The following is a 15,114-nucleotide window of genomic DNA, read 5'->3' as shown; positions in this document are numbered from 1 at the left end:
GTTAATTAAAAATGCCTTTGAAATTGTTCCTCAAGGGAGGAGACTTCACACAGCCTGACTTCCTCTTTCTCCCCTCCCCCATCTTTCCTTGCTAGTGGTTTCATGGTCGGATTTTCCTTCCAGTGCCAAGTCCATAACACTCTTGAATGGATGGAATCCAGTCCCCAGCAGCCCAAAGCAAAGTGGCTTTGGCCAACCCATAATAACCTCCTGGCTGCAGATCTCTGCCCCACAAAAACAACACACAAGTGTAAATGCGCTATGTAAATTATTATTAGAAATAATATCTCTGCCTGTGAGGCAGGCCCCAAGCTGCTTGCCAAAGCTTTTATTTCCCCCTTGCGGATGCCTCAGAAGAGGCTCTTCTAGATAAGCTCAGAGTAGGGTTGCCAGGTCGGAACCATCCAAAAACCTGAGAAAATGGGGGTGGGCTCTAGTGACGTCAGGGGGCGGGCCCTAGTGATGTCAGGGGGTGGGCCCTAGTGACATCATGGGGCAGGCCCTAGTGACATCACAGGGTGGGCCCTAGTGATATCATTAAACATGATACATTGTATCAACCACAGTTGCTTGGAGCATACCATTCAAAAAAAATTCTCTGGAGATTAAAATAGAAATCTTACCTAAAATAGGGCGTTCCTAGGTCCATCTGAAGTGACAAGGTCATTCTTTCTCACAGTCTTAGGGTGATGCAAAATGGAAATGGACTGCCTTCAAGTTGATCCCAGATAGGGTCTTCATGGTAAGCAGTACTCAGACAGAGGTGGTTTACTATTGCCTTCCTCTGAGTCTGAGAGGCAGTGACTGGCCCAAGGTCACCCAGGGAGCTTCATGGCTGTGTGGGGATTCGAACCCTGGTCTGCCAGGTCACAGTTCAACACCTTTAGGGAACATTTAATCTCGCTTACTTGCTTCTGGCAAGAAGGGTTTACGTGCCCTCAGGCCAGGCCATTATTGGAAGAAAGGAGCTTAGTGTTGCAGAGACGTTAGATGGGAGCACAGATAGATGCCCCTGAAGACAGCAACTGTAAACATGCTTATTAAGGAACTAAGCCCCATAGAACTCAATAGGACTTACTTTTGAGTAGATATGGTTGCAGCCATGTTAAGGACAAGGGAGGGCATTCTAGGCAAAACAGACAAATAATTGGGTGTCAAAACAAATTAAACCAGAACTATCACTAGAAGCTAAAATGATGAAACTGAGGTTATCATACTTTGGACACATCATGAGAAGACATGATTCACTAGAAAAGACAATAATGCTGCGAAAAACAGAAGGGAATAGAAAAAGAGGAAGGCCAAACAAGAGATGGATTGATTCCATAAAGGAAGCCACAGACCTGAATTTACAAGATGTGAACAGGGTGGTTCATGACAGATGCTCTTGGAGGTCACTGATTCATAGGGTCGCTATAAGTTATAATCGACTTGAAGGCACATAACAACAACAACAAACCTCCCTGATAGACTGTGGGAATGCTGTGGACACAATATATTTCAACTTTAGCAAAGCTTTTGACAAAATGCCACATGATATTCTGATTAGCAAGCTAGCTGAATGTGGACTGGATGGAACAGCTATTGGGTGGATCCACAGTTGGCTACACAATCATATTCCGAGTGCTAATCAATGGTTTCTTCTCAACCTGGGGGGGGTAACTAGCGGGCTACTATAGGGCTTGGTCTTGGACCCAGTGCTCTTCAACATTTTTATTAATGACTTGGATGAGGAGGGGCAGGGAATGCTTATCAAACTTGTAGATGATGCAAAATTGGGAGGAATACCTAATTCCCTGGAAGACAGAAACAAAATTCAAAGGGATCTTAATAGGCTGGAGCATTGGGCTAAAAACAGCAGAATGAAATTTAACAGGGATAAGTGTAAAGTTCTACACCTAGGAAAAAGAAACCAAATGCAGTTATTAAGATGGGGGATACTTGGCTCAGCAATACTACATGCAAGAAGGATCTTGGGATTGTTGTTGATCACAAACTGAATATGAGCCAACAGTGTGATGTGGCTGCAAAAAAGGCAAATGCTATTTGAAGCTGCATTAACATTTGGAGGCAATATGCCTCTGAAGGCCAGTTGCGCTTATTTATTTTATTTATCTATTAAACTGATATCCCGCCCTTTCTCCCTGAAGGGTCCTGCTTGGGGTGAGGAACTAGATGTTCTTATGTCCTTAAGGGAACCTGAAAACTACTGAAAGGTACCAGGAGAACAGATGGGCCCAACTCCTGCTGTGCAGCTCCCAGCACGGGCAGATGAAGCAGGGTGGCCAAGGCAAACTAAGACTCCGAGCCCTGGCCTGAGGCAGGATTGGACCAGATGCGAGGATCCGCTTCATTTACCCAGGAATGTTGGATGCAGACCCATGGGTGCTCTCTAGCCCAGTGCTGTCTGCACTGGCAGCGGCTCTCAGGGCTTCAGGCAGGGGTGTCTCTCAGCCCTACCTGGAGATGCCGCTGAGGACTGAACCTGGGCCCTTCTGCATGCGCAACAGTTTCCCTAAAAATAAAGTAAGATTCTAGTCCTTATGGTTCTGAATGAAGGGTGATTTAAACAGGGAGCTGCTTTATACTGAGTTAGGCCATTGGTCCATCTGGTTCAGCATCAGCACTGTCTACAGCGACTGGCAGCGACTGTCCATGTTCTCTACCACTGAGTTACAGCCATCTTCCCTTGATTTAAAAGGGGGGGACGGGCTCTGGCCTGCAGGTCCCCCAATATCACCTGCTCCACAGGCTCTTCTCAGGCGGGAGAGTGTTCAGCACTGGGCAGTCTCTGCTTGAGGAGAATTTTGAAAGTGCACATTGGGCAAGCTGGCAGCTGACCCAAGGCATCTCCTCAGGCCACTGACCCACAGACAAAGCCAGCTGGGGCCTCAGGTTGATTTGGCTGCTGGTGGTCAATGGCTCTTGACAGACAAAAAGAGGCTTCCTACTCTGCTGCGGGGGGCTTTGCACGCACACTGAGAGGTTTAACTTCCAGAGTCTTGAGTGGAGGCAACTCAATGCTGAAAAAAGACTAGAAACTTGTTAGCAGAGTTAGGTTTGGGATCAAGAGCAGACCCAGCGCTGATGTGTGTGTGTGTGTGTGTGTGTGTATGTGTGTGTGTGTGAGAGAGAGAGACTTTCCCTGTGAAGTAGCAGACTTTTACACTGCAGCAATAACTGAGGATTCAGACTTAGTAAAATAAGGAACAGCTTGCTTCATTGAAGGAAATACACAATAGATAGGAAAGGGATTCTAGTTCTTTTAAACTACCTGCATTGGAGGTTCATGGACCTGACAAGGCCTTTGCCCTCATGCTGCAGGTGAGAGAGACAAAGCAAAGACATCTCTTCTCTTCAAGAGACAGAGAAGAAGCAGGAAGGAGAGAGTTGGAAGGTGTGGTCGGCATTCCTAAGAGGTATCAGTTTTCAGGAAGGAAGATGAGCATATGACCAAAGGAAAGCCACAGCCTAGCAACCTGGAGGTCTCCTCTCTGTCTCCCTCCAGACGTGGAAACACCCAAATCGAGTTGCATTTCCACAATTCCAACACAAGTGATGCTTAAAATGGAAACTGTGATTTATCAGGGACAGGGATTAGGAAACAGACATTGTTCCTGGGGAACCTGGCCTGGTTTTCCCTGCCTTCCGTCTGCAAGATTCTTTCTTTATTTTAAGACCCACTCTGCACCCACCTGTTCCCTGGGCTGCCAGCTTTCTTTGGGTGGCAGCCAGAAATTCAAGATGTAGAACTTTCATTGTCACAGAGATGAGGGGATGGGCCTGTTCACCTGCTGAAGTTCCATACACACACAAACCCAGCTGGAAAAATCACATGGCAACCTCATCCTGCTATACATTTTGCTTATTTAAACATTTGGTTTTCAACAATCCAAGGAGCAGTGGCAGACATGGAACCACCAGCTTTCCACAATCAGAAAAGGAAGAGGGGGGGGCCGGGGTGTGAGTGTGTGTGTGTGTGTGTGATGGATTTCCTCCCCCAAGGTGTGGTGATGGCCAGAGACTGCTGAGCCCCATCTCTCAGGCCTCTCTCTCTCTCTCTCTCTCTCTCTCAGGCTTCTCTCTCTCTCTCTCTCTGGCCTCTCTCTCTCTGGCCTCTCAGGCCTCTCTCTCTCTCAGGCCTTTCTCTCTCTCTGGCCTCTCAGGCCTCTCTCTCTCTCAGGCCTCTCTCTCTCTCTGAGGCCTCTCTCTCTCTCTCTCTCTGGCCTCTCGGGCCTCTCTCTCTCTCTCTCTCTCTCAGGCCTCTCTATCTCTCAGGCCTCTCTCTCTCTCTCTCTCTCTCAGGCCTCTCTCTCTCTCTCTCTCTCAGGCCTCTCTCTCTCAGGCCTCTCTCTCTCTCTCTCTCAGGCCTCTCTCCCTCTCTCTCAGGCCTCGCTATCTCAGGCCTCTCTATCTCAGGCCTCTCTCTGCAATCAGCCGCAGTCCAACCTGCTCCTGCCACCCAGCAGCCTTCTGCTTCCAAATGTAAGAAACGTGGTTTTAGAGTGGTTTTCCTTAAGGGAAAAACCCCCTATGACACCCCACGACAGAGACAAGTGTGAATCAGTTTTAAAAGCTTTTATTTTCATTCTTGCAAGAGCGGGTGGCTACCAGAAGGCAGACACACCCAACATGACATTGGTACAGACTTTTATTCCCTAGCACGATGCTTAGGTTCCCTCCCCTGTTTTCCCCATTGGTCAGGTACTTCCAGGGTTTACAATCTTATCCGAAAAATGCCTTAATGAAGTCCCACCCCTATTTAGATTTTTTTATTACTTAGTTCTAAGCTGCCCCATACCAATATTTATTATGTAAATATTAATTAAGCAGAATATCTTCAAAACACTCCCATTACGTTAAGCAAAGTAAAATTTCCCTATAATTCTGTCAAGCGAAAATCCCCATTCTATATTAAAATAGACTTTGACCGCAAACAGGCCGAGACTGAGTTCCAGATGGTCTTTTTCTATCTTTACAGGAGAAAATCCCCTTTTTACCTAGCAACCTTAACCCAAGTCTGTCTAAAGTCAATCTATAAAACAATCTGTTTACCCTACTAATTTTCCCTTACATCAAGCAAAGCAAGTAAAGAATAAAAACCTCATCTAAATCAGCCAAGCGTGAATCCTTTATCTACTTTAAAATTAACTTTGTCTAAAAGGCAAACAAAGCAGCTACAGCCTCATAGCTTGTGGTTGATCATATCCTGTTCAAAGAAAAAGCCCCTTAACTTCAGCCTTTATAGAACATCTGCTGCAAACAATCTATCAATCTATTAACTATTTATTCTTAACAATAAAATCACACATTTTATTTATCCTTAACATATTCTGAAAAAGCAACACATTATATATGCATTTCTCTCACAAACGAGATTCCAAACTGCTCTATCGGCCGCGATGCAAACCGCAGCCAGAAACGCCCATCACGGCCGCTCCTCCCACCCAGCAGCCATGCGTGTCAATCACACATGTGTGCCTGAGGGGGAGGTCCAAAAGCCGGAGATCAGCCTCTTCACACCAAATATGGCCGGAGGCCGGAGACAGCCCACTTTTGCCGGAGACTCCGGCAGAAAACCGGAGACCTGGCAACCCTAGCTCAGAGGTGTTCTCCAGCTATTCTGATTGCCAGCAGCTCCCAAGTGCCTCTGACAAAATGGCTCCCCAAGCTTTCCCCCCCGATATACTAGCTACTAGGGACAAAAGATACTGAATTCAGGACCCTCCCCCTATGCGGGCAGAATCTGAGCTGCAGCCAATGCTTAGGCCTCATCCATGAGGAGCAGTGAGTGAGCCTCCTGCAAGAGATGGGTTGGAAGGAACAACCAGAAATATATTACCAGTGAAGAAGTAGGATGGCTAGTAGCAATGGGGTGGGAGAGAAAAAGCTGGAAAGTTGACCTAAAATGGAGGAGGGCTTCCGTGCTCTATAGCACAATGTTTCCAGCATTGTTTCATAATGCTGCAAGGGGATAGTGCTGAGGATGTAGTGTAGTCCTGCACGCTTTCCATCCAATGGACCGTCCCTATTTTCTGGTCCCTGACCACTCACCATCCACAAAGCTACATCGTTACCATCCCAACGAGTTCTAGTGGTGGAATTTAATGTTACTGCTGATGTCTTGTCTTACAATAGTTTAATGATCTCTTACATAGGCCATGTTGTAACCTCCAGTACTGCTGATGGCCTCCATATTTTTACTGATTGTTTCTATTCACAGATTAGTAAGCCAGCTAATTACCCATCTGCCTGCAGGGTTATTGTCTGTCTGGGACATGAATGATAAATGAATACAAACAAAGTGGCTGCCTCCCCCCATCTACACAATCATTATTATTATGAAGTGTTGAGGCTTGCTCAGCTGAGCTAAACAGAATTATTTTTAAGCATTTGGCAATGGTGAAATGGAACACATTAACCTACCTCATAGGTTTGTGGTGATACTGAAAAGGGGACATGAAGAAAGTTTACAACTCTGGCTTGATTATTATCAGCACTAATGCCCTGGTAAAGAGTTCTGTTATATTTTCATGATTTTTCTAAATACAGTAGGGCCCACTCATAAGGCAGGTTACATTCCGGACCCCCGCTGTAAAGTGAAAACTGCTGTAAAGCAGAACCCATTGAATAGAATGGTGTGTGATGCCCGAAAACCACCGTAAAAGCAGAACAAGCACTGTATGAGTGGGGCTTTAGTCTAATTGCATCTAATTGAGACCGCTGTATTAGCAAATCGCTGTAAAGCGAAGCACCGTAAAGCGGGGCCCTACTGTATATTGTTCAATCCATTCACTGTGTTTTCTGACCTGACTTTTAGATTGTGACACATTCCCTTTACATCTATGAGTGAATGACATACTCAGTAGTTCTCAATCATCCAGCAACCACCACACATCATTCACTACAACCAGGCTAGGTAGCATGACATGCTTCAATTTTTTAACCTTCAAAAAGTCACAAGTTGAGCTTCATGGTTGAATATGCATTTATGTTGCTTTATCAAAGGACATAGTCTTTACTAAACACTGGTTATGGTTCCAAAGCATACCCTGATTTAGATTTTGTGAAATCATGGAATGTACATTATTTAGAAGTAATTATCCCTCAACATATTTACATTTTTTCTTGTGTTGTGAACAGTGGTTTAATGTGGTGTCCTGCTCCCCTGGTGCATTCACTAGAGCTGCCCAATTTCTCTGCTTTTTAAAGTTGGATAGAAATATTTGTTGGCTATAGGTACTTTCTTAAACCGCAAAGTTTTTTGCCTATTAGTGAATAATAATTCTTAAAATCTCAAGAAATCTATACTGTAGCTGGATACACATTTCATTAATTTTTATATTCAGCTTTCCTCATGTTTGTTATGTAATGGCCTGAATGCCCACCCGCCTGATTCAGTGTGCTCAGACCTTTTGCTTCAGGCATCAGACTTCTAAGAACATTTGTCTTTTGTCATTTCATTGACTGGATTGGTCAAAGTGCCAATGTTACAGACACCCAGAGAAGTTAACATAAGTAGAATAAAACCAACATTAATATTGACCCCATTTCATTAATGGTGTCATAAAGTTTACTGACACTTTTTTAAAAGTGTCAGCAAAAGCTGCTGGCATTTGTGTGAAAAGGTGTCAGGTCCACACAAAAAGCAGATCTGCAAACTGTCACAGAAACTTTGCTCGAGTTCAATTGGAGCAGATTTCTCTCTCGCCCCTAAATGATGCAGAGCAATTTTTTTTAAAAAAATAATAATTTACATTTACTGTATATCCCATCTTTTCTCCAAGGAGCTCAAGTTGGTATACATGATTCTCCCCTCACCATTTGATCCTCACAAGAACCTGTGAAGTAGGTTGAGTTGAGAGGCAGTGACTGGTCCAAAGTCATCCAATGAGCTTCATAGCTGAGTGGGGATATGGCCATAGGTCCTGGCATGGGAGAGGAACTGTAGCAGATTGCTACTTGCCATAGGCTGGGCTTGCTGGTGATTGAATAGCTCCATCCTACAAAATATTGTTGTTTCATTGCTGTGAACTGCTATGGAGGCTATTTGCTAAAGAGCTGTAGATACAAATATATTAGGCAAACAATGCTTACTTAGAAGCAAAACTTGCAGGGTTCAATGGGACTTGCTCTCTGGAATAGTAGCCTTAGGGGGATATTGCTAAGATTGTGGGGCATGCCTATCTTACCAATACTCTTCAGAATGGATGACCAGATGGAAAAGAAAAGGGGGAGGGCTCCTGCACCTTTAGTAATTGTCAGAGGCTGTCATGATATGTCATGTAAACTATGGCTACTGAAATCCCTTCTTTGACAAGAGGCATTAAGGGTGCAGGAGCTGCCCTCTCCTTTTTTCCATCTCCCCACCTTACATGGGGTGCAGGATGTGTCCCTTTAGTGATTCTGTGGGGAACACAGGGTGGTGTGCCATGCTAATCCTACTCAGAGTAGACCCATTGAAACAAAAGGATGCTTAACTTGGATTTATTAACTTCAGTGAGTCTTCTCTGAGTAGGACTCAGTTGAATACAACCCACAGATAAAGCAGCCCAGAACATGGGGCTGAACTTTTTCACTCTTTCTTTCTAGCCCTTATGACTCCTCAGATTGGCTTGAGAGTGTATGGGCAACCAAGTCCTGCTGAAATCTCCAAAACCAGAGGGGTGACTTGGGGGAGGGGTTTCAGTGGCCCTCCCCTATGACTTTGAAATCCTGATGCAACATATTATGCAGTCCAGTAAAAAAAAATGTAGAATGAATTGTGTCAGCCTTAGATAAATTATGCAAATGTGTCCAGTGTGCATTTTCATGGTTTGGATTGCTGGGTGCAGATTTTAATTATCTTCAGCACAGAGTACACCTGCTGTGACCTTAGACTATTAAATCTGGCTACATTTACCATCAGACTTGATCCATAAAGAATGCAATGTCAAGGGGACTTGTAGGAATGTGATGATCAGTCCTGTGCTGTCTAGTCTGTCCAAAATCCTACATACTTTGTAGCGAAGAGGGGTGCTGGGAGGAGAAACCAAGAGCTGCCCAGCCCAACTTCTGAGAATCCAGAGCTGATTATAGCTGAGGCATAGCAGAGCTGGCAGATTTACAAGGCCTCATCTTCCCAGGAGCATGTGTTGTTTCTTCCCCAGAACAAACGCAAGCTGATTAAAAGTTAATATCTGATCATGGCTGGAAGCAGTAAGCTGGCTGTAATTACCTGGATGTGGGGATATTAAGAGCTGGTGTAATTCTGCAGTAATCAAGAGAATGTGCTTGGCCAGGTTGTTGTGCTACTCTTTATATAGCATCATATCATGGCATGAGATGGGAGGCTCCCTGTGCTGCTCTGTGGGTCAGTCGATGTTCCTTTGCAACTCTTTGATCACATTCGCTTCCTTCAGACAGAGACTCTCCAAACAGAATTTCCCCAGACAGTGGAATCTCCTCCAAGCTGTCTCAAAGCCAGAACTTCATCACGGGATGAAATGAAGGGATGAAATTGTCATGGGCCTACATAGCTGGCATGGGTCCCCATAGCTTGTGGGATTACAGTGTGTGGGTTTGGTTTCAGTTGTTACAGCCGGAGGTTGTGGACAGGGCACTTGCAGCAGCTGGGCCAACTGTGTTGTTACGAATGGACCTTGAACTTTCTCATGAGCAGAGCTCACTAGAAATGCAAATTCCCCTACTGAGAGTGCAGCAGGATCTTTTGCTGGAGTTTCCCGCATGTCACTCCCAGAGCATGTATAATTATACCCTTAACCCAAGGACACATATACAGAAAGTAAAATAAAGAGTGGCTTTATTAAGAGAAGAAGGAAAAATATTGCAGTTTACAATTACAGTTAACAATGAGCAGCTTTCCAACTATTATTCATTCATTCAGCAACACTGGATAGACTAAAGCAAAGAGACTAACCCTATGAACACTTTCACATTAAGCTCACCCACACAGAAAGAAAAAGAAAGAAACCCAGAAATTGTGTATACCTTTTCTGGAGAGTTGCTGGGAGTCTAAGGCCGAGAGAGAGACTCTGGGAGCTAGCCCAATGAGCCAAAGCTCCACCCTTTGTAACCAGCGCTAGATTTGAAAGATCGCACCCAAATCCTTAGCTCTGAAGCTCTGCAATTGTCCCGAAGGTGCTAGGGAGTGCTGATAAGAAAAGCAGCTGTTGGAGCCCTCCAGAAGAAGAACTCCTGACCCCCAACCCCGCATGTTTTATACATTTTTTTAAACTAAACTGAAGATGTGAACCAACCCATTTCCTGATAAGTTCCCAGATAATAGGTGTGATCTCCCTGCTGCAGATTCCTGATGATTCCTAAAGGTTCAGATTATCATAATCCTTACGTAAAACCGTTTCTTTGTTTGAAAGGAGCGCCTGATTCTTACTGGGCAACATTCCCCAAATTTCCATAGGAGACAGGAAGTCTATACCCTCAGGCTTTCACAATATGTTCTCAGGGGTCACGGAGAGGCTGTTTCCCAGGGATCTTTGCTGTTGCAGGTTTTCCAAACTCTGGTTCACTGAGGTGAATCAAAGATTAAAAATTCCCAATATTTCCTTCCTTACAGCGTGCCCTCCTGAACCCTGCCCCTCATGGCTGGAAAACTCTACTTAAGCACCAGGCACATGAGTCTGAAGGCACATGAGGCCACCACCTTGCTGAAGTTACACAGGTTTGGGTTTGGTCAGTTCCTGGATGGGAGACCACCTTGGGAACATGTATACCTCCTTGGGTTCTATGGTGAAAGGAAAAAAAAGGAAATGGACTGCCTTCAAGTCGATCCCGATTTATGGCGATCCTATGAATAGGGTTTTCATGGTAAGTGGTATTAAGAGGAGGTTTACCATTGCCTTCCTCTGAGGTTGAGAGGCAGTGACTGGCCCAAGGTCACCCAGTGAGCGTCATGGTTGTGTGGGGATTCAAACCCTGGTCTCCCAGCTCATAGTCCAGCAAGGTAAGGTATAAATGTAATAAATAAATAATAATAAATAATAGTGGATTTGACTGGATGGGTCCAGGGAGTGGTCAATGCCTTAGTATGGGAGTGAGTTACGCCTCCTGCCTTAAGAACATAAGAAGAGCCTGCTGGATCAGGCCAGTGGCCCATCTAGTCCAGCATCCTGTTCTCACAGTGGCCAACCAGGTGCCTGGGAGAAGCCTGCAAGCAGGACCCGAGTGCAAGAACACTCTCCCCTCCTGAGGCTTCCAGCAACTGGTTTTCAGAAGCATGCTGCCTCTGACTAGGGTGGCAGAGCACAGCCATCACGGCTAGTAGCCATTGATAGCCCTGTCCTCCATGAATTTGTCTAATCTTCTTTTAAAGCCGTCCAAGCTGGTGGCCATTACTGCATCTTGTGGGAGCAAATTCCATAGTTTAACTATGCACTGAGTAAAGAAGTACTTCCTTTTGTCTGTCCTGAATCTTCCAACATTCAGCTTCTTTGAATGTCCATGAGTACTAGTATTATCACAGAGGGAGAAAAACTTTTCTCTATCCACTTTCTCAATGCCATGCATAATTTTATACACTTCTATCATGTCTCCTCTGACCCGCCTTTTCTCTAAACTAAAAAGCCCCAAATGCTGCAACCTTTCCTCGTAAGGGAGTCGCTCCATCCCCTTGATCATTCTGGTTGCCCTCTTCTGAACCTTTTCCAACTCTATAATAGCCTTTTTGAGATGAGGCGACCAGAACTGTATACAGTATTCCAAATGCGGCCACACCATAGATTTATACAACGGTATTATATCGGCTGTTTTATTTTCAATACCTTTCTTAATTATCCCTAGCATGGAATTTGCCTTTTTCACAGCTGCCACAAACTGGGTCAACATTTTCATCGTGCTGTCCACTACAACCCCGAGGTCTCTCTCCTGGTCAGTCAACGCCAGTTCAGACCCCATGAGCGTATATGTGAAATTCAGATTTTTTGCTCCAATATGCATAATTTTACACTTGTTTATATTGAATTGCATTTGCCATTTTCCCGCCCATTCACTCAGTTTGGAGAGGTCTTTTTGGAGCTCTTCGCAATCCCTTTTTGTTTTAACAACCCTGAACAATTTAGTGTCGTCAGCAAACTTGGCCACTTCACTGCTCACTCCTAACTCTAGGTCATTAATGAACAAGTTGAAAAGTACAGGTCCCAATACCGATCCTTGAGGGACTCCACTTTCTACAGCCCTCCATTGGGAGAACTGTCCATTTATTCCTACTCTCTGCTTTCTTCTTCTTAACCAATTCCTTATCCACAAGAGGACCTCTCCTCTTCTTCCATGACTGCTAAGCTTCCTCAGAAGTCTTTGGTGAGGTACCTTGTCAAACGCTTTTTGAAAGTCTAAGTACACTATGTCCACTGGATCACCTCTATCTATATGCTTGTTGACACTCTCAAAGAATTCTAATAGGTTACTGAGACAGGACTTTCCCTTGCAGAAGCCATGCTGGCTCTGCTTCAGCAAGCCTTGTTCTTCTATGTGCTTAGTTAATCTACCTTTAATAATACTTTCTACCAGTTTTCCAGGGACAGAAGTTAAGCTAACTGGCCTGTAATTTCCGGGATCCCCTCTGGATACCTTTTTGAAGATTGGTGTTACATTTGCCACTTTCCAGTCCTCAGGCACGCAGGAGGACCTGAGGGACAAGTTACATATTTTAGTTAGCAGATCAGCAATTTCACATTTGAGTTCTTTGAGAACTCTCGGGTGGATGCCATCCGGGCCCGGTGATTTGTCAGTTTTTATATTGTCCATTAAGCCTAGAACTTCCTCTCTCGTTACCACTATTTGTCTCAGTTCCTCAGAATCCCTTCCTGCAAATGTTAGTTCAGGTTCAGGGATCTGCCGTATAACTTCCACTGTGAAGACAGATGTAAAAAATTCATTCAGCTTCTCTGCAATCTCCTTATCTTTCTTTAGTACACCTTTGACTCCCTTATCATCCAAGGGTCCAATCGCCTCCCTAGATGGTCTCCTGCTTTGAATGTATTTATAGAATTTTTTGTTGTTGGTTTTTATGTTCTTAGCAATGTGCTCCTCAAATTCTTTTTTAGCATCCCTTATTGTCTTCTTGCATTTCTTTTGCCAGAGTTTGTGTTCTTTTTTATTTTCTTCATTTGGACAAGACTTCCATTTTCTGAAGGAAGACTTTTTGCCTCTAAGAGCTTCCTTGACTTTGTTCGTTAACCATGCTGGCATCTTCTTGGCCCTGGTGGTACCTTTTCTGATCTGCGGTATGCACTCCAGTTGAGCTTCTAATATAGTGTTTTTAAACAACTTCCAAGCATTTTCGAGTGATGTGACCCTCTGGACTTTGTTTTTCAGCTTTCTTTTTACCAATCCCCTCATTTTTGTGAAGTTTCCTCTTTTGAAGTCAAATGTGACCGTGTTGGATTTTCTTGGCAATTGGCCATTTACATGTATGTTTAATTTAATAGCACTATGGTCACTGCTCCCAATCAGTTTGACAACACTTACATCTTGCACCAGGTTCCGGTCCCCACTGAGGATTAAGTCCAGGGTTGCCGTCCCTCTGGTCGGTTCCATAACCAACTGGTCTAGGGAATAGTCATTTAGAATATCTAGAAATCTTGCTTCTTTGTTGTGACTGGAACACATATGCGGCCAGTCTATGTCCGGGTAGTTGAAGTCACCCATTACTACCACATTTCCTAGTTTGGATGCCTTGAAAAAGGAGATGGTGTGACGCCTCTTGAAGAGGTCCTCCCTGGATCAAGAGGTTTTAGAAAACTACTGCCCAGTTTCTAATATTCCCATTCAAGGCAAGGTCATAGAATCATAGAACCATAGAGTTGGAAGAGGCCTATAAGTCCATCAAGTCCAACCCCCTGCTCAATGCAAGAATCAAACATTAAAGCATACTCAACAGGTGGCTCTCCAGCTGCCTCTTGAATGCCTCCAGTGTTGGAGAGGCCACCACCTCCCTAGGTCATTGATTCCATTGTCATACCACTATGACAATTAGGAAGTTTTTCCTGATGTTTAGCCAAACTCTTGCTTCCTGTAACTTCAGTCCATTATTCCGTGTCCTGCACTCTGGGACAATCAAGAAGTGATCCTGGCCCTCTTGTGTGCTTCAGCCTTTCAAATACTTGAAGAGTGCTATCATATTGCCCCTCAGTCTTCTCTTCTCAAGGCTAAACATGCCCAGTTCTTTCAGTCTCTCCTCATGGGCTCCTACTAGGAGAAAGGATGGGATATAAATCTAATAAATAAGTAAATAATATAAATAATAGGGCTTTGTTTCCAGTTCCCTAATCTTTCTTGTTTTTAAATAGATTTTCAACCTTTGCATACTTGTGTGACTTCTTTTGACTTTTGTCAAACCAGTTGAGCATTACAGTTAAATAAACATTTTTTCTTGAAAGAGGGAGGCTCAGGTGAGGGACAGGTTATGCTGATTTGTAGTGTCCTGCTCTGTCTAGTTGTTGTGGTGATGACTGTTTTGGCTAGGGCTACTGCTTGCTGGTCACTTTCACACAAAATCTCAGCATATCTCCATCCCTCTCCTTCAACTCCCCCTCCCATGGATTCTTTGAGGGTGTGTGACTGATTCAGTGCAATCCTAACTATGGCTACTCAGAAGTAAATCCTATTGAATCCAATGGGCCTTACTCCCACATAGAGAAGCTTAGGATTGCAGCCTAAGTGTCAAGCCAGTTCAGCAGGTCCAGGGCAGCTTATGCTGATTTGTAGTGTCCCACCCTGTCTGCTCAGCTATAAAAATTTCCAGAAGATACCAAGCTGCTTTTATGCTTTACAGTGCTTACAGAAAGCAGGTTGTCTTGGAAAAAAACACTTTTTTTCATTTCTCTAATTTCAGCATATTCAGAGGTAGACTGTCGCTGTAGCTGGAGGCTCTATATAGCAATAAACTGACATATACCTTTCCTTCTTGATGTTCAGACTGAAGCAGTCTGCATTTGAATAAGTTGAAGCAGACAACAGAAAACCATTATCTGCCTTTAAAAAATATATGATGGGACAACCATCACTCACCAATTAGCCTAACCCATCCACCCACATGTAATGAGTGGACAGCCTTCAGGGTGGTTCTGAGCAAAAGGTGAAGTGGGACTTGAGCCA

Source organism: Rhineura floridana, chromosome 12 (assembly GCF_030035675.1).
Source record: "Rhineura floridana isolate rRhiFlo1 chromosome 12, rRhiFlo1.hap2, whole genome shotgun sequence".
In the NCBI taxonomy this organism is placed as follows: Eukaryota; Metazoa; Chordata; class Lepidosauria; order Squamata; family Rhineuridae; genus Rhineura; species Rhineura floridana.
Note: the sequence above shows the minus strand (reverse complement) of the source record.